Source organism: Octopus bimaculoides, chromosome 15, assembly GCF_046866305.1.
Source record: "Octopus bimaculoides isolate indiv1 chromosome 15, ASM4686630v1, whole genome shotgun sequence".
NCBI lineage: Eukaryota > Metazoa > Mollusca > Cephalopoda > Octopoda > Octopodidae > Octopus > Octopus bimaculoides.
Window position 1 is genome coordinate 21101573 of NC_142942.1, and position 19925 is coordinate 21121497.

The 19925-nt window shown below is 35.4% G+C and overlaps 1 protein-coding gene across 2 annotated transcripts in view; it reads right to left on the reverse strand.

The window, feature by feature from the left end:
* LOC106880764 (short transient receptor potential channel 3) overlaps nt 1-19925 on the reverse strand; it is a 150764-nt gene that overhangs the window by 100004 nt on the left and 30835 nt on the right. The gene's annotated exons all lie outside the window — the stretch shown is intronic.

Below are 19925 nucleotides of genomic sequence, written 5' to 3' on the forward strand. Positions count from 1 at the left end.
CATTATGTAGTTGAACTGATATTTAAACTGACACTAGAAATATATACGTCATAGATTATGTTTACATTGTTCTGCCTAGTTTTTATTTACATATGAATTCTAAGAACTTGCGTGGATTTAGCAACGTACACCGATATCCAAATGAAATTGCTACTATTAATTCTTAATTCCATATGAAGTTTAATAGAAACGCACAAAGTAGCTTGATTGAAATGCAGGTGTGTACTGTACTGTCATATTTAACACTTTCGTGTGACACTCACAGAAAATACTGTACATGATTGTACATATCTATATACTAGCTAAAATATGTTTTCAAGATTTACTATCCTGCGCTTACTATACTAATGTACTAATTATGTTAATGAGGCATAAGGCCACTATTTGTTCAACTGGTAGTAATATGCTTTGCTGAGGATGCCTAATACGACAGAAACCTGTTCTGAGTTGATGCATTTCTTGCCGAAGATCAGAATCACTCCCGCCCTGTTACATACATACTCACGTTCAATTTTTAATTAATTTAAAATTTCTTGACAACATTTATTCATTAAAATTATTATGATTCTCTTTTCTATGAGTTTAATTTTAATTAATTTTTCTGACAACATTAACTCTCCACCCTTACACATGCACACCACCACCACCATCGCACCATTATCTCCATCATCACAACCGTCATCACCATCAACAATAGCTACACCTCCACCACTTAACTCAATTTCTGACTCTGCTTCATTGTTGATTGAAGAAAAAAAAATCTTTCAGTGTATTACACATTGCAATTTTATCGATCCTTGAAGGTCGAAAATGAAATCTTTATCGGGCCAAAACTTGAATAGAGAGGAGTTAGAAAGTGGATTAATAAGATTAACCTTATTCGCAACACCTCGGCCTTTTTCAGCCTTCTCCACCAACTTTCACCTCACCGTTCCTATGATTGCCGATCTAGCACAGTTGCACATCTTCCATCTCTACAACCCGGATAAATTGTAGGTTATATATATATATATGTGTGCATGTGTGTGTGTATGCGTGTATCTATGTACACATTAATGCATATATGTCTATATATATGTATATATATATTCTACAATTTATATACATATATATATATATATGTATGCGTGTATGTATGCATGTAAATATGTATATATATGTACATATATATATGTGTGTGTGTGTTATATGTGTGTATGTGTGTGTATGTACGTACGCATGTAAATATGTATATATATATGTATATATATATATGTGTGGGTATATATATATGTTTATATATGTGTGTGTATGTGTGTGTGTTATATATGTGTGTGAGTGTATGTAAGTGTGAGTGCATGTATGTATGTATGTATGTATGTACCTGTACATGCAGTGTTCAGCTCTGTTCTTAGTAAAAGGTGGTTGTCCTGATACAATACACAGTGTCAATTCGTGCTAATATTACATATTAAATGAGTCAAGTCTGAAGAGCTTATCGAGGCTTCTAAATGTAACTCGCTATCGATCTAACACTACTAATATCAATCCAGTTGAGATGATTAATAGCTTTTATGAATTTATTCGATTAGGTTCTTAGCTTCGCTTTTCAAAAAAGAAAAAAAAAAGACAAAGTAAAGTAAAAAGGATGCAAGGAGTTTGACAGAAATGATTTTCACATTTGGAAAATATAATAAGACGCAGATTGTGTTTTGTGCTAAAAGTGTTTGTTTTGCAGCAATGTAGATTTGGGTTCGATTCAATCCTAGTTTGCGACAGTTTGAGTGTCTTCTACCATAACCTCGGTTTAACTAAATCGTTCTGTGTAAGATTTGGTAGAAGGAGTTAGTGTAGAGGCCTGTTCGTCATACATCGTTCTTCTCCTTGTGTTAGAGACTTATGCACTATGATATAAGACTACCATCTGGCACTGCGGTGACTTGTAAATACCGGTTTCAAATTTTGGCACAAAGCCAGCAATTTCCGGAAAAGGATAAGTCGACTACATTGACCCTGACAAAATTGACCTCAGTGGAGTTTCAACTCAAAATGTAAAGACGGACGAAATACCGTTACGCATTTTGCCAGGCCTGCTAAAGATTCTGCCAGCTTCCTGCTCTCTGTGCCTCGTAAATATTGGCGCATAATTTGTGCTCTGAAAACAAATTACTTCCTCTCTCATAAATTTCAGAGACACTCAGACTGAGCCGTTAAAATAACAATTAAATTTCACATAAATCAAAAGAACCATTAAAATAACTACTAAATCATTAAAATAACTGAAGACCTATATTTTATCAGGTTTTATTATTATATCAGTCACCTGTTATAACCTTCGGGAATTATTTGCTCGATGCTTTTCCATTCGTATCCAAGTAAAGTAAATTAAGAAAATGATTCGCTAATTGTTTGTAAATGTTTACAATGAATACAGAAAGAAAGCGCAACAGTTATATATAGTACAATACGAGAGATGCAATCTCTTAATGGAAATAACTATGATTAGGGTTTATGGAGCAAATCGTGAACAATAGCGTCGGTGCTTTTAGAATTTCTAATGTGTCAGTTATTGGTTTATTGAATTTATAACGATGAGAATACCAAGGGAGTGTGTGATGCACAATCGGTTAGAGTCTATTGAAATTAGTCTGTCTTCAAAACGGAACCAGTAGCATTATATATATATATATATATATCGTGGCTCTCCGTCGGTTACGACGACGAAGGTTCCAGTTGATCCGATCAACGGAACAGCCTGCTCGTAAAATTAACGTGCAAGTGGCTGAGCACTCCACGGACACGTGTACCCTTAACATAGTTCTCGGGGAGATTCAGTGTGAGACATATTGCAAATTAGGACGAGCAGTTGCCATGTGAAGTTGACAGGTATAACCAGTACCGACGTAGGGCAATACCCAGAAACACATGTGTGTGTGTGTGTGTGTGTGTGCATACATATTTATAATAAGGCGGTGAGCTAGCAGAATCATCATCCGCACGCCAGCGAAAGTGCTTAGCGGCGTTCCGTCAGTCTTTACGTTTCTGAGTTCACATTCCGCCGAGGTTAACTTTGCCTTTCATACTTTCAGGGTGGATGAAATAAGTACCAGCTGAGACCTGGGGGGGGGGGTTGATGTAATTGACTTATTCCCTGCCTCGAAATTGTTATCTTTGTACCAAAATTTCACACCATTATTTCGTTATAAAATCATTGTGCGAATCTGATATATTTCATGTAACAATTTTCTTCGTCTTGTCTTTTTCAGAAAAGAATATATTAGAAACAATTTCTAAGATTGAAGTTTGATGTATTTAAGTTGGTTTAACAACTTGGAATCAACTTCCTCTCTTGGCAGTTAAATCACAATCTGAGTTATTTAAGTATTATTAACTTAATTCGGTTATGTTTCTTTAAACACTCTAAAATTTCCTTTCAAGAAAAATAGAGAAAATAGTATAGTACATTTTTTCATTTATTTTAGTATGACTGTTGTAACGTGCTTATTTTTATTATTCCAACTACAAACTTGTCAACGTCTAAACGTAGTTTAACCTTCCGATATATAATACAATATTTTTAACTTACAATGAAAAATGTCCTTGATACAAACATCAAGATCATGCTGACTGCAATTAGTAACGCTAGGTGATAGAAACGAATTAGAAAGTAAGACAGCTGATAAGAGTACAGCTTACAATGTAAATCAAAGTAATTCTGAACAAAAAAAAAAAAGAGACACAACAAGAAAAAACTCAGTAATGTCAATCGCTTGTAGCATGTCCTGTTAGATGACACTATGTATCACCTATACACATAATGTACTATATCGATTTCTTAAATAGCGCAAGCCATCGATCAAACAACGATCAGTTTTTTCCATCTCGTTTTCCTTTTACCATTATCCGTTGAGAGACATTCTTAACGAGGATTTTGCATTATTTTCAGTTTCATCATTTTATTTTATTATTTTATTTTTGTATCGTGTATTTTCTCCTTTCTAGCCATTATATATATTTGTGGATCTTCCATTAGTTAAGTTACTATTCGTTTACACACACACACACATGCATATATATAATATATATACTAATAACAGCAATAATATAATATACATAATAATAATAATAACAACAATAATATATATATATATATATATATATATATATATATATATATATATATATATATATATATATATATATATATATATATATATATATATATATATGTATGTATGTATGTATGTATATGTATATGTATATATATGCATGCATGTGTGTGTATTTACACCGCTGTCTGTATTTATTTTATTTTTCTTCGGCAGACATGAGAAAAAAAATGATATTCACAGATAAAGCACCGCCTCATAAAGAAACAGTTACTTGGATGCTGCTATACATGTCTTATATACACATTCAGACGCATTCACATGTATACACATACACACACACACACACACACATCAGACATATATGTCTGTGCGTGTGTGTATATGTAATATATATGTGTTTGTGCATGTATATATCTGTTTGTGCATGTATATAATATATATACATATATATATATTATATATTTTTGTCTGTATATATAACATATACATTCATACATATACATATATATACATAAGCAAATACATACGTACACACACTCACACACACACACTAAGATAAGCAAAATATATATACACATATACAAGCAAACATATCATTGCGTTTTCTATTACACATATGTACGTACACCTGCATATACAATTCCCGGTCTTTCGCAGAGAGGCTAGTTCCATGTTTTCGCTGTGCAATTCCTTAAATGGTAATGGAAATTCCACCAAAATTTCGACGCATGTGTGTTGAAAAAAGAAACTGTTTTGCTCGCATTTCACTTAGAGAATCTCGTTATTATAGATTGTAGATTTGGTCGGCATGTTTGGACAAATAGTTTTTTTCTTTAAAAAAAAAACACTTCTCATTTTTTTTCTTTTTTACGTTATTCTATATGCTAGAGTTACTCTGATATATTTATACATCTGCTTAAATTACTGCTAATTAATAACTCTTACATTAAATAATAATAATAATAATAATAATAATAATAATAATAACAATAATAATAATAATAATAATAATAATATTAATAATAATAATAATAATAATTTAAGATTTGCCAATGTGGTGTTGGAAATATTTAGGAAACGGTATCCATTTCAACTTGTTTATTTTTACAAAGCATTTCAAGATAACGTTTAAACTTTTGCTCATACATAGATATATAGATAAATAGACAGACAGACAGACAGACACACACACACACACACACACACACACACACACACACACACACACACACACATACACACACACACACATACACACACACACACACACACACACACGCACACACATATGATTCGTCAGAAGACAGACCGTAGATTCTGAATGTTGAGATCTTCTATCAATCACTCAGTGAAAAAGATGCACGTTGTAGAATGATGGTGGCGGGGTAGAAGCGTGGATATTGGTGGTGTTGCTGGTGGTGGTGGTGCTGATTGTGGCAGTGGTAGCGTTGGCGCTGGCGGCGGTGGTGATGGTGGTTGATCTTTTTGTGATGATGGCTGTTGATGTTGTTGTTGTTGTCGATATCATCGGCATCATCGCCATCGTTGTTCTTCGTGGTGGTTGTGGCGGAGCCTGTGGTGGTGGCGGAGGCGTTGGTGGTGGTGTGGATGATGATGGAGGTGATGGCGGCTTTGGTGATTTTCCTTGTTTTTGTTTATTTGTACATTTTTAACTCTAAGTTACTCCTGCCGGAGCAAGCATATATTCAAAGTCGTCCCAGCCGAGACCATCCCAACTCTTTCATATATGTTGGACGGAATTGTTCAATATAACCCTTCATCCATTTTAAGATAATAAAAGGAGGTATTTAATGAATATCAGGCTGCAATTTCTACCAAACGCCTTCTTATTTACCTGATGTTGCTTGTCATTTCTCCACTTTTAAGACGTTATAGGTTGTTATTTCTAGCTAGCCGCATGACCACACAGAAACATCTTCCTTCTAACATAATTATTGTTTTATGTCCTTCCTATTTTAACGTTGTAGGACATTATTTGAAGAATATTCAGCTGCTATTTCTAGCAAGTGAAGCGAGCATACATAAGTACCTTCGTTATAGTATACTTCTCATTTTCTTTTTACCTTTTACTTTTTATTTGTTTCTGTAATAACAGAAAACCACATGTGAATCGCTGGCGATTTGTTTTTACCCCGTCTTCCTGTTCTATTGGACTTTCCTCTGTTTCTGAAGAAGAGCTTTGCTCGAAACGCAAAACCAACTTTCTGTCCTTCCCTTAGTGTCTGCTAATACTTGACATGTACCACGTTCTCGCGTTGTTGTTTCTTTTGAGTTTGTTCTTCATTTTTTTTTGGGGGGGGGGGGGATTTATTATGCATATATATATATATATATATATATATATATATATATATATATATATATATATATATATATATATATATATATGCATATATATATATATATATATATATATATATATATATATATATATATATATATATATAGGAGGGGTCTCTTTCAGTTTCCGTCGACGAAATCCACTCACAATGCTTTGGTTGGCGTGTGGCAATAGTAGAAGACATTTACCCAAGGTGCCGCGCAGTAGGACTGGACCCGGAACCATGTGGTTGAGAAGCAAACTGCTTACCACAAAGACACGACTACTCCTGGTTGTAAAGTCCGTAATGGCTCCGCAACCAAAACCTCCGGAAAATTTGATGTTAAACCTGATGTATGATGTCGGCTCACTTTTACCTTTCTAAGTAAAATTCATTGCGTTTGCAGAACAGTAACGTAATGAAGTTGCCGAGAAAAGATCTTCCCGATATCAGAATCAACACTTGTAGATTAAATAAACGTCATTAGATGTATTGGTGTGAAAACTAACAACTAATAATTGCAATTTTGATTGATATACAAAATATTGATTTGCAAAAATCATACAATTAATAAAGATAAGACAAATGTTTTGACGTTTCTTAATTTTCATTCTTGCAGTTTCGAAATAAACTCGATCAGCAGCTGAAGAGAGATCACAACATCAAATATAGTCGGGGGGGGGGGGTATTTAATTTTATCGTGTTTTTCTTCGATTTGTTGATGACAACAGTGAGTGCGATAGCAATAAATCTCGTCCTTCTCCTCTTCCTCCTCCAACTATTAGTACTACTATTGCTGCTACTATTATTACTACTACTACTAATAATAATAATGATGATGTTGATGATGATGATGATGATGATGATGATGATAATGGTTTCAAATTTTTGGCACAAGGCTAGAAAGTTCGGGATTGGGGTTAGTCGATTACATTGAACCCCAGAGTTTGACTGGTATTTATTTTTTCGACCCCGGAAGGATGAAAAGGATGAAAAAAGCAAAGACAATTTCGGCAGAAGGTGGAGGAGGAGGAGGAGGAGGAGGAGGAGGAGGAGAAGAAGAAGAAGAAGAAGAAGAAGAAGAAGAAGAAGAAGAAGCAGAGCATATATGATCATAGATGTTCCATGTGGAATTTCCTTCGTCATAGTCAGAGGAAGATTATCCGCTCCTCCTTATCAAAGGAAAATGGTGAATTTATCTCCACGATAGAACCGTCTGGTAGTCGGATCTATCCCACACCTGCTAAAATATTTTTGACATAAAAGTATAAATCAACAAAGCATTGGCACTGCCAGTAAATTCTGACAAGAAAATGGTCATCGACCGTCTTTAGATCTTCTTCAACATTGACATTAGTAACCTGTATGCCACGTAGAATTTCCTTCACCATAATCAGAAGACTATCCGTTTCACCTTGTCGAAAATGGTGAATCGATCTCTGCAATAGAATCGTCTGATTGTCGGAGCTGTCCCGAACTTGCTAACATTATATTTTCGACAAAAACAATAAATCAACAAGCGTTGGAACTGCCACGAAATTCTGACAAGAAACGGCGATCCACCGTCTTTAGATCTCTTTCAACGCAAACATTAATAACCATAAGGAAATAGTCAAACCATATTACATAAACACAAGCAAGCTTACTCGCGTACACCTGTAAATAAAGCAAGAAGAGGTCGAAGGGTAAATATGATACGAATAGGAAATAACACACGCACACACATACGCACACGCATATCCACGCATCTATTACCCAAGTTAGCGGTAAACATGATAAGCTATACGAGCCACAGGTAATTTATATTTTGCACTCACCATAACGTTCTTGCTGACATGTGAATTTCAGAAACTTCAAATAAAGACCTCCTGGTTTTAATAAGTTGTATTCCATTTCCCGTGTAGAACTAGCTTTGAATCTCTCAGGTGTAATTCTTATTTCCTCATTAAGATGTTCTGGCACTGAATAAATATCTATATTATTTTCACATCTACACATCCCCAGAGATTTGGGGGTTTTGTTTTGCTTTTAGCTTAGATTTGGATTTCCGTTCTTTTCCCATTACCTAATTAAACTCAAAATAATTATCAGGTTTTTATGTTGATTTAGATTTCCACTTATTTAATTGTGCAACATCTTAAAAAATAATTTCATACCCAGATAAAACTTCAAACAAACTTTGCTTGCAGTATTTTTATTGCATAGCTACGGGTGGAATGGCAGTGCCAATGGCCTCCTTCAAACCCTCTAGGGATGAGCGGGGTGGATGTGAGGGATATTTATCCTTAAACCAAGACCTATGTGAATATTTGCAAAGGTGAGAACTCATATAAAAGCAAACAAGGACGACCCAGAGTGGGATATTAATATATTATCCCGTCCGAATGCACACGAGCGTGCTAATTAAAAAAATATATACTTAACGCTATTTTGTGCCACATTTATTTGATTCTAACCTCACCAAATTTTATCCATATCACCAAACATTCCGTATCCTGTATTCATGAGAATAATTTCATTCTTATTCGGACTGTGAATAACAGGTTTAGGGTTCGTAACTGACGAAGGGGAACGATGCGGAAATACATGTCTCATTCTGCTATCATTATTGACGTCCATCATAACCCCAAAATTGTGATTTCACACATGTCTACTTAGAGAATCTCCGCATGGGACTTGACACGAATATTTTGTATTCAACGTTGCTTTGTATGAGGGGTTTTTTATATATATATAATTACATTCTTATATTAAGATTACTTAATAGATATTAAAGATTTAGATCTGTGACTCAAAGATTCTCATTTATTTTGTGCTAAAATACCTCATTATATATCTATAGAAGGACTGACCTAAGTCTCAAACAGCGACTGTTATTGAATGTTCAGTTGGGCTTCTATTTGAATTAATTTCTATTTTGAACAATTTTGAATTTTGGAGTATGCCGTATGGAACCGTGATTCCATATGAGAATGTCAAAGACAGCAAGACTTTTTCAAAGCCTATCATAGTACTGTTATTTGAAAGAATTTGTACCTCCTTAGACTTAAAGGAAATACCACTAAAAATATTTTTTTTAAATAAGCTATCACCTCTGGGATAAGTGTGGTGTGCTACTGCAATATACACCCGCTTGATGTCTATAGGTTTCATTCAAAGCAGTGATCCTCCAATATTTTTCTTTACACCACCGACTTGTTTTTATGGAAGTCATTTTCTCTACCGACCGAGGGATCACGCACATAGCAAAACACAATAAGTACATAATATATATAATTTCATTATTATTTGCATAGTGCACATGTAATTACTACATTTTATATTATGCACTTCATTTCTACTATTATTATATTGTAACACGCGCTTTAAAATACACATCTTTAGAAACGATCATTTTAAAGTCATTGTAGATCTCATTATGAATGAATTAGTAACGTTTCATTAAGCTGTTTACATCATTTAGTAAGATAAGATATGACAGAACTAGTTAATCACTTGAAGAAGGGCCAAGTTAACGAGTTAACAATCCTGGTCGAGTAGCAGCCATTATTTCTCGAAAACAACTTTCTTGGAATAAAATAGAGTGGAATAAAATATGATAGAACTCGGTTGTTCGATGAAGCCAATTTAACTTTGACAAGGGCACTTTAAGAAATCAAACTATGAAATACATTTCGCCCACGTACACTTTTAGCTCGAACAAGTATGTAAGTGTGAATCCTGTGTGACCTTTCGTTTTAAATTATTATTATTATTATTATTATTATTATTATTGGTTAGATGGCTGCTTTAGATACATTTGGAGAATTCCATAAGTTCAGGTGAACGTGTAAACAACACCTCACTCTAATGCATTTCATTGATTAATGAAGGTTATTTACGCTGAACGTATTTCAAGTCACCTAAAATATCTAATAACAAAAACAAAACCTAAAAAACAAAAATATGACTTATATTAAAGAGCCATGACAGAATTATGCTTATGTCACAGCAGAATGATTATAGTTTCATCGAAAAAGAAAATGATAATTTTCAAAAATCAAAGTAAATAGTGATAAATAAAAATTATAAAACAACAGTGTTTTTTTCGTTGTCATTCTGATTTTTTTTTTTTTTTTTTTTTTTTTTGGTGCTGGTGGGGACATTGTTTAGCTTAGTTCCATATCTTCGAAAGCTTGTACTCTGCTTCTTATTGGTAATGTGACAACGGATTTCTTCGTTTCCGGCAACAGAACGTAGCTGTTAACGATTTATTTTTCTGTTTGTCGATGTATTTAGGTCAGTATCGCTTCATCTAGTCTCCCTGTCTCTTACAGTTCGTTTCTTTCTTGCCATAGTTTCTTTTCCATGCAGTCATTTCTATGCAACCAAATCCCCCCCCCCCCAATACTCTGCTGTTCTTCCCTTTTTCTTTTTCCTTCTTTTTTTTTTTTTGTCTTTTCGTTTACAAACGTAGACATTTGTAACAATGATTGTGTCGTCTACATCTAAAAATCACTGAATCTATTGGAAGTCAACAGCAAATACGAAACAACTACATTTAATTAATTGGGTTTTTCACCTATTTTTCTGCTTCGATTGTAGCCTCTATAAATTTTATTCCAAAACAAAACATTCGACTTAATGTTATATAGCGCGTACGACATTTTATATATCTAAATCGAAACGCGATTAGATGAAAGCCGTGCAAAAGGGGGAAATTAAATTAATTTGCCTCCTGTAAAGATACAAAACGACAAAACAGAAACCTAGACGCTTAGCAATATGCCCTATATAGTCTAGCAATATAATGGAATGGTGTCTCAGTGTCACCATGTTTGGCTTTAATAATGCACGCATGATTTACTAGATCAGACCAAAACTCAGGTTGTCAAATTTAAATGTAAATCAATAATGTGATGGCGAAAATTTGACTGGTGTGGCCATGTTTCAACATCTACCCTGTAATTTTAAGACGCTAATTACTGGCTTCCATTCAGCCGATGATATGTTCCTTGGCGTCTATTATCCCTTTCTTGAAATTACAATATTGCCTTTCAATAAATACTTGATGCACATAAAGGTTAAACTAGTTCAATACCGCCTCCTCTTTCTCCTCCTCCACCTCTTCGTCGGCGTCGTCGTTGTTAGATATCGTTTATTAGTTGTTATTAATAACAATAATAGCGAAAGTATTCTCCCAACACGTCAGAGGTTTATCGGTTTGTTGAAATAAAGACCATAAATTGCATAAAGAGAATATTCGGAAATTTCTCGCTTCTTAATCTTATCGTTGTTTCATACAAAAGACTCTTCTTTATTGCAACTTTGTCGGGTTTTGTGGTGGTGGTGGTGGTGGTGGTGTGGACAGTAATCGTTTGATATGTTCACAAGGGCATTAACGATGTGAATGGGGGGCGGAGAGAGTGGTTAAAATAACTAGAAGGAACCTGCTACGGGCTTTTCAATGATCGTTTCCGTTGTTCGTCAGAAACTTCTTTTCAATAAAATCAGAAGAAATTTTATCCTGATTGACCTAAACCAATATCATCGATTTCTTAATCTACAGATTCTAGAAGTGTGAAAGGTAACCTGAAACTATTACACGAATACATTAATACAAACACACACATACACGCACATACACACACATACAAACGCACACACACATATAGGCGAAGGCATGGCTGTGTCGTTTAGAAGCTTGCTTTACAACCACATGGTTCTAGGTTCAGTCCCACTGTGTGACACCACGGGAAAGTGTCTTCTACTAGAGCCTCGGGCTGTGAGTGAATTTGGTAGACGGGAACTGCTTGGAAGACCGTCGCGTATACATGTGTGTGTGTGTGTGTGTGTGCACGCCTTTTTTGTTTGTCGCCTGCCATCGCTGGACAACCAGTGCCCGTTTGCTTATATCTCTGTGACCTAGCGGTTCAGCAATAGAAAACCGGTAGAAGTAAGAGATTCGAGTCGATTTGTTCGACGAAACTCGTCAATGTGGTGCTGCGGCATGGCCGCAATCCAATGACCGAAACAAGTGAAAATATGAAAATATATATGTTTGTTCCAGTCTTCATTGGAGCCTAAAACAATTTACGAACTCATGGAACCAGCGTCCCGGTTTCATTCGTTTGCGAGTAACAGCTAAAATGTTTATCTTATTTCAGAATGAACGAAAGACTTGATGTAGTCGCTTGGTTTGCTAATGGTAGTAGCTAAACTTTTTCGCTCTACCACCTGGAATGCATTTAACCATAGATCTCTTTGATCAGAAATTATAAGAGGCTAAACAACAACAACAACAACAACAAACACCGACGACAACAACAATAAGAACCACTTGATATTTCAGCTGAGAGCATAATTAAAATTTTATTTACGATTTGGTAACATTTTCAAATATTTCGTGACATTTCTTCAGAATTTATTTTAACATAACAGAACCTACTTAGTTTATTCACATAATATTTAACTGGTTGCAGTCATTGACTGCGGCCATGCTGGAACATTATATCACAACCATTTCCCCAGATATTCCTAACACACATTCCATAGTCCACTAGTCCACAATACATATGATGCTTTATAATTGTTAATTCTTACTACTTGCCCATCGGAATTCCAAATGTTCAACAGTCGGTGAACTTAATGAATAATAAGTAAACCTTAATCTGTGCAAATGTTTGAGATCTTTGAACTTGTAAGGCCTTTTTTGCTGCAGTTTGTCATGAAGAAAAAGATTCTCGCTCACGACAAAAGACGTTAAAAAACCATAGTCTGATCAGACCATCCTCAATTAGCCTAAATGAATTAATTTTTGAAAATTTGATTCTAATGCCCCGAATCTCCATTATAATTTCAACGCGTATGTTGAATTCCGTTCTTATTCGTTTCTGATAAATTAATTCAGTAAGGCAAGCATCGAAGACAACTCAAAAACCATTTACACGTAATAAAGATAACAATATTCTTTAGAAATAATTCTTAACCAGTAGATGTTACCATGTCATACGTACCAACAATTATCAAATCTCAGTTAACGGAATGTCAACGATCTTTCTCACCTCACCAATACATAAACAACACGTGATCACGGCCTGTGTTCTTTTTAAATGTTATTCGAAGGAATTTTATGCAATCTTGACATTTTCTCGCTCCTTTTTAACCGCCATGGCTAATATACAGTAACGACACAAACACCATAATGTCAAACGAAGACATTTACAGTAACAAGTTTTTCTCACTGATATTAAGAAAATAGAATATGAATGTCATGGATTCTGATTTGAGATTACGGTCATTGAACAAACGAAATGATAATGTGATTATCAAATTTAATTAATGATTAGTAAACTGTAAAGCATTTTACAATTATGAAAAAATAAATGATTTGTGCTTTCTTAGAAAATATATGCGATTATTTTTGTTTTGTTGAATTAAATAAATCGCAACTGGACAGCTCTATAAAACATTAATGTTACATAAAGTATTTGCAACTAGGAGTCTACTCCGCTAACTTTTGTTACTTTTACGAAATGGAGATAAAACTGGCTGAAATATTTTGGGAACGACAACAACAAAGACAACCACGATTTATCAGCGTTCCTTTTTATATATGATAACGGAAAGCAGCTCTATGGATATATTGGAAACGTCTCTAACGATTGGAGTACGATGTTCGATAAAATAAAGCAAGCCTTGTTACATATTGGTTTCAAATTTTGGAACAAGGCCAGCAATTTCGGGGGAAGGAGATACGTCGATGACATTGACCCCGGTACTCAACTGATGGTATTATTTTATCGATCCCGAAAGGATGAATGACAAAGTCGACCTCGGCGGGATTTGGACTCAGAACATAAAGACAGATGAAACGCCGCTAAGCATTTTGCCTAACGTGCTATCCATTTTGCAAGCTCACTGCCTTACAATTCTTGGTAATATTGAAGCTTCAGGAAGAACTACAAAGTCTCAGTGACGGTCCAGCTTCAATATTCTGTCGTGTCCCTCGGTAATCTTATAATATCTAATGGGTGACCGTTATTACAAACATTTTCATTTAAAATCTTTGTCAGCCACCTCAATACAATTCCCTTAAATAATTTCAAGGTAATTAAACATCATTATATTATCAGATATCTCACTAAAATTGCTAATCCTGAAGAGTTTGTTGGTTGGTTGGTTGGTTGGTTGGTTGGTTGGTTGGTTGGCTGGTTGGTTGGCTGGTTGGTTGGTTAGTTGGTTATATGTCTGGTCGCTGTGAAATTCAAAACAACATTATTGCTTCCTACAATAACTCTTCGTTGGAGAAGTTTGCTTTTACTACTCCTCTTGACAACCAAACATTTTTACCGGAAGTGGTGGAGATTGAAACAGCCGTGTCCTTTTCCATGTTTCAGTTTTTCCCCAACTCGGACTGGTGAGAGGTAGTTATTCTCAGACCAAAGGCTTAACCCAAATACATTTCCGTAGACTAAAATCCCTCCGTAGAGTGAAATCAATTAAAGACACCTGAGACGCTGGGATTATATCGGATAAGTCTTCGACGCAAAAACTCAAAACGCAAGGAAACAGTAGAAATACCATAATGCACCTCGAAGCTTCCATTATACCGGATTATTTTTGGCCGGTAATTTATTATCGACTCCGAAAGGATAAAAGGCAAATATGATCTTAGTGGGATTTCAACCAGTATCTCATTTAAGTGAAACAAACCGCGACAGGAATTCTAACTTTGGCTCAACTGAGTCTGCCAATTCACGGCCCAGAAGCCTTTACTGCATTTATTAAATGCAATTATCATTGGTGCATGTCCAGATCCTCTTGAGTGATTTTGAATTCCTGGAGTTGCCATGACTGGAATTGCTCAGCTAGTAAAGGCCTGCATCGATAGAAGTCGGATGCGAAATAAACCATAGCAATTAATCAACCGACATCTTTCAAAGCGACACCTAGCGGCATTGTTTGAATCTCTAACCTGCGTTCATTAGAGAAGATTTGCTGTTTGTCCACTCCTCGTTAATGATACAACAGTGATCTTATCAAGCGTTCAAATGTTGCACACTAACGTCCGTGTCAAACCATAATTGCAATAAAACACAAATGTACATATTTATTCTTTTGATATGAAAAACAAAAGCGTAGGAAATATATATATATATATATATATATATATATATATATATATATATATATATATATATATATATATATATTGTATCTAAATGTAAATTTATCAGGAAAACAAGCGTGAAAGGTTTTCATCGATAATAATGAAAAACACTATAAGCTTTATCAATATTCTTTACAAATTTCATCAACTGTTCTGAAGATTAATATAATATTTTCACAATAACGTTTGATCGGACAACAAACGAAAATCTGAGAATTGACCTATAAATCTTTTATGTGAATGTTAGTGATCAAAGTATCTAAATAACATTGATCTAAATATCTAAACATTCGGGGATCGATTGATCAATGAATACAGCGGCTAATCACAGTAATATCATTGTTTAAACAATTAAGTTTTTGTTCTCCGCGTTATATTTATCGTATTTTCAACAGTGATCGCATTAGCAGTTTAACTATCGACACTAACATTAAGAAACAAGATTAACATTCACAGATAAATGACGAAATATAAAACTCTGGCAACAAAGAATACAATAACAATTCAGAAACGAGGCCTCTACGTTGCTGCTCAACATGCTAGAAACAACGACCAAGTTTTCCCTTATTCATCACACCTCCTCTTTATATATTCTTAAATAAGCTGATATCTAGAAACACTGAGTAAGTTAGTATTAGAAACACTAACCCTGAATAACATACGGAAAGGTCATGGCTGGAACGTTATGCATTATAGGCCTACTGCATCAAGGCTGACATGGAGGCTAAACAACCACGCAATAATGGATCCTGGAAGCAGGAACTGTAAGATCGAATCTATTGACAGAATTCCATTCACAATATTATACTTAACAGCGCCGGGCAAAGGCTCTGCCGGCACTTCGTCCGTTTTTACGTTCTGAGTTCAAACTCCACCGAGTCATTCGTTTGGAGGTTGATACAATAAGCACCTGTTGAGCACTTCCCCCCGAAACTGCTGGCCTTGTGCCAGAATTTGAAATTAGGATTGTACTTGAGTAAAAGCTTTTGGGGAAAAGACACTTACCCAAAGGTTCGGCATCATGGGATTGAACCCGAATTCACGTAGCTTCGAAGAAAATCTCTTAACCGCACAACCATTCCTGCCCTGTAGCGCTGACCGTCTTAGGTTACTTTGAGTTCTGTGTTCGACCCTCGTCAAATTCAGCTTTGCTCCGGTTCTGATATTGTGGTAGAATGGACTTGGTCAAGATACCACATAGTGAAGGTCAAAATCGGAACTACGTGGTTACGAAGCGAACTATTGAAAGATAGACATTCCTGCTGGTGGTAGTGTGCTGGCTGGTAATGGTGGAGGTGCTACTGATGGATCTTCGACGTTCGACCACGAGGATTCCATTGTGCGATCAACTGATTACTTGTTTCCAAATTGAAGCGTAAAGAGGCTGAGTATTCCACAGACAAATTGTGTAGCAAGGCAGTAGCATTTGAATTACGGGTGCAATCCGCCAGGCTTCTATACAGTTTCCATCCACCCAATTTCACTCACTGTCCCAAAGTGTGTATGTATGTATGTGACCAGGGACCACATGTGAACTTTGAACATGAACTCTACGCCTCAGCAACGAATGACGGCTACAATTACGGCGTCCGCGCCATCCGACGTGCTTGCTCTTCAAGTGGGGCATTTGTGAAAATTGAGTAGTTTCACCCACCAATGTATGGGGTTGACCTGGGGCTATAGAAAATGACATTAGCTGAAGATGCAACGAAACAGGACTGAATTCGAGACCTCGTAGTTGTGAAGTAAACTTGTTAAACATTCACTCCTATAGCACCTACGCCGCCGCTGCCCCAGTGCAACTACATTATCTTAAAGTTAGCTGTGAAGTCCAGACACATTTATTCCTTTCCCGAATGAATGTCAATTGTTTCTTCTCGCTAACCGAATAGAATGGTTAAGATAGTTTAGCCGTTCAATATCACACTGATTGCTATTTATCCTTACAGCTATCCACACTGAATCCTAGCTTGCGTATGAATATGTTATTATTTATTAGGAAATTCTTTTGATTATGCACAAGAGCTATTTTTGGCAGACTGAATAGTAAATTCGACAGAACCGACTCAATACATGAAATATATTTATCTTATCGACGCCAGAGGGATGAAAGTAAAATCGAAGCGAGAAATGTTCCAAGTTAGAACGTAGACAGACAATAGTTTAAGTTTATGATTAACCATATACGATAGAACTAGTGTCCCTCCGCGAATATTGGGTTGGAGTTGGGGTAACCCTAACTTAGTGCAAAGTAAAATCGAACTTCGCTAGTTCGATTTTAGTTAATAGATAACGGTTAGGATTAAAATGAACGTTACATGATGGAACTGCTATCCACCCGTAAATATTGGTGTTGCAATAACCTTAAATACGGCAAAGAAAAATCGAAGCGAGCGGAGTTCGAGTCTAGAACACATAACAGTCAAAAATATATTATGCGTAACCGCAAAATATAAGTTTCAAATTGTGGAAAACGACCAGCAATTTTGTGGGGAGGGAGTAAGTCGATTACATCGACCCCAGTGTTTAACTGGTATTTATTTTTATCGACGCCGAAAGGATGAAAGGCAAAGTCTACCACGGCGGAATTTGAACTCAGAATGTAAAGACGGACAAAATACCGCTAAGCTTTTTGCCTGGTGTGTGCTAACGATTCTGCCAGCTCACCGCCTTGCTTTAAGCATAGACATTGCAAAGCTATATGTCTAAAGTTGTACTTTCTTCGTTCCATTTTGCTTTATGTGAGGCAAATATTTCGAAATTTAGCTAATCATACGAATTAATTAGGAACGAATTTATTCGTTAAAGTTGATATTTTTTCGATAGAATACAGATTATTTTTGATGGTCAGGATATAATTTGTATTTTAACAAGACCCATAAAATACATTTGAGAATTCCTAATCTAGTTATATCAATTCTCTGAAGCCTATTAAAGCGTTACAGCCTTTCTATAATTCGATAAATGCTCTTCAAAATTATTCGACTACATTATTCGTCAATAGACATTCTTTAACGACCTATCTTGTTGTGTGCGTTTGTGTTTGTTTTTGTTTTGTTTTGTCTTGTTTTGTCTTCTTTTTTTTTTCATTATTTCTGCTTCTTTCTTTTGATCGAGAATGTCCTTAATCTCGTTTTCCATAAGCGAAAGTCAAACTTTGGAAAGATATTCACGTTTATAGAAATGGCTTGATTTCTTCGCTGAATCCAAAACGAATTGCAAAATGATGACAAAATGTGTGTTGTAATTATTGCTTCATTGAATTTTGTTCAATAATTTTCACATCGGAGGACAGGCAGCAGAATTAATTTTAATTATAATTTTTGGAAAAATGAAAACACTAATTCATTCGCCTTTACAATTTTGCAACAGTGCTGCTAATATTTAATATCAGTTGCATTAAATTAAGTTTTGCAATAATAGATGGCGGTATATTATGGCAATAACAAGCGAGGTAATACCATATACATCGTAAACAGTCTGCACGCAGTTTTAAAAGTTGCTCCCGAAATTAATGTCTTTTTTTTTTCTTGATTGTCATCAATATAAATTTATTTTTAAAAAAGCATATTAGAAGATTCAAATAAGTTATGAATATGATTGAGTAAAGATTATTTGCCAACATAACATGGCAGTCCTGGTTTAGGACGAATGTTGTTGTAATTTATCCCCAGGAGACATCGTCTCCAGCTAGTTATACGACACGATCTGTGTCCTTACATTTTCGAACAAGGACGTTTATCACCCCGACTCAGCTCAAAACAATATCTACGTATCGCGATTTCCGGGTGATGAAGGGAAATAACCCGGAAATCGCGATACGCAGATATTGTTCTTGAGCTGAGTTGGGGTGCTAAATGCCTTGTTGGAAAATATAAGGACACAAATCGTGTCGTATAGCCAGCTGGAGACGATGTCTCTTGGGCCTAAATTACAGCAACATTCGTCCTAAACCATGACTGCCATGTTATGTTCGCAAACAATCTTTACTCTAGAGTACTGTTGCTGAATATCTCTCGTAGAGAGATTTACAAATAGTAATTTCCAAAATATGATAGACTAAAACACTTGAACGAGGAGCTCCAGCATGAGCGTACACTAATGACATAACTAGGAAAATCCTATTTGAAGTGAGCAGTAGCTGATAGTTTAGGTACCGTGTAAACTTGTAAATATATCCCATGACCAAAAACACAAACTTGTAAATACATCACATGACCATTATATATCAATGCAACCTTTTAAATATATCACGTGTCCATACATAGGCGTTCAGTTTTCAACTTAACAAACTCAAAGCGATGTACGAAGTTTATAAACCCCCCTCACCACATACGAACA